This window comes from Ornithodoros turicata, chromosome 1 (genome assembly GCF_037126465.1).
Source record: "Ornithodoros turicata isolate Travis chromosome 1, ASM3712646v1, whole genome shotgun sequence".
NCBI classification, from domain to species: domain Eukaryota; kingdom Metazoa; phylum Arthropoda; class Arachnida; order Ixodida; family Argasidae; genus Ornithodoros; species Ornithodoros turicata.
The window spans coordinates 217,620,744-217,622,040 of NC_088201.1; the positions used below are offsets into that span (position 1 = coordinate 217,620,744).

General features: G+C 49.2%; 1 long non-coding RNA gene across 1 annotated transcript; it reads left to right on the forward strand.

Moving 5' to 3' along the window:
- The first annotated feature begins 593 nt into the window (after nucleotides 1-593).
- On the forward strand, nucleotides 594-970 carry LOC135376603 (uncharacterized). Its single transcript, XR_010417764.1, has 3 exons — nucleotides 594-678; nucleotides 739-812; nucleotides 900-970. It is a non-coding gene; the product is annotated as an uncharacterized LOC135376603 (long non-coding RNA).
- The last annotated feature ends 327 nt before the right edge of the window (nucleotides 971-1,297 follow it).

Consider the following 1,297-nt stretch of genomic DNA (forward strand, 5'->3'; position numbering starts at 1 on the left):
TGATTGAGATGTGTTTTTGGAGAGGAAAACGTCCTCTTTCCGATAGCGTTGGTCCCGTCTTCGCGCGACTTTCCGTTCCCTTGCTACATTCCGAGGAGCGCCTGGGCGCCTGGGCCATGGCCTGGCGGGCAGGTGGCCTGCCTTCCTGCCGCTTCTGCGCTGCGGGCGGCGTCCATTTCGCTTGCAAGCTATGTTGCGTTCGCACGCCTTTTTCTGGCTCCCGTTGTCTCGCGTTCCGTCGTTGCTCTGGTGCCCGGGACTGCTGTGAATGTGTTTTTATGCCCTACTAGTGTTGCCTGGGGGTGCTTTTTATGTGTGCACCCTGGAAGATAGGTCCAGAAGCCTTGCGATTTCTTAGATTAAAGGTGAGTTCTATGTTTGTACGATTCGTGCAACTTTTGTTTGGTATCATTCCTAGCGTGTGGGTTCTATTATTTTATGCTAGCAGTGTGATTATTACCCTTTTGATTCCTACTCTATGCTTTATCTTTCAGCTAAGTGTACTCGTGACCCTACCAGCACTTTTCAAGGTGAAGATGCAACATCGTCAGTGGCCCCGTTACTAATGTCTAATCTATGAATTTGAGATACTTTCGACGTATTCATTGCGGTGAACAACGCGATTGGGACAGCACACTCACGACGTGGGAAGGTCACAGAAATGTTGAAAGACATCAGGTAAGTTACGCTAAACTGCGTTTCAGAGCTCTTCAGTGACTTGTGTTTACTGCGAAACAGATTGGGCATACGCTTCACCCGTGCAACTTCGTCATGTGCTCCACGGCAGCACAAGCCTTTACGGCTGTGCCACTGTATGTAAAAAATGCTGAGTGATTTTAATAAGGAATTTGCAGGGAAGTACAATGTGTCGCACCTTGTTGACTCTTTCTCTTTTACAGATGTGTGGAAACGTCGTAGCGGATGAATGTGAATTATGGATCTCCAAGTGGCGCCGCCCGCGTCATTTTCAAGGTTTTACCCGTTTTGAAGGTACGTAGTGAATGTGCGAGGCATTCACGTTCCTACTACGTGGTTATCCATGCGTTTCCAGTCTTCGCAGGCAATAGGAGATATGCGAAATGAAGCGCCCTCTCTTGCCCGTTAGCGAAAACGCGCTCGCGCCATTTTCGTCGAGGCGATGCTTGGAAAGCATGGCCCCGCTGTTCCGTGTACACGGTTTGCGTTGCCCCTGAGTAAGTTTGACTGAATAGTAGCAGCAGAAAGGGGCTTCTGTTGTCATCCTATGTGTAAGCGCCTCATGTACCACTGCGTTAGTAATAGTTTGTTGTGCAGCAAG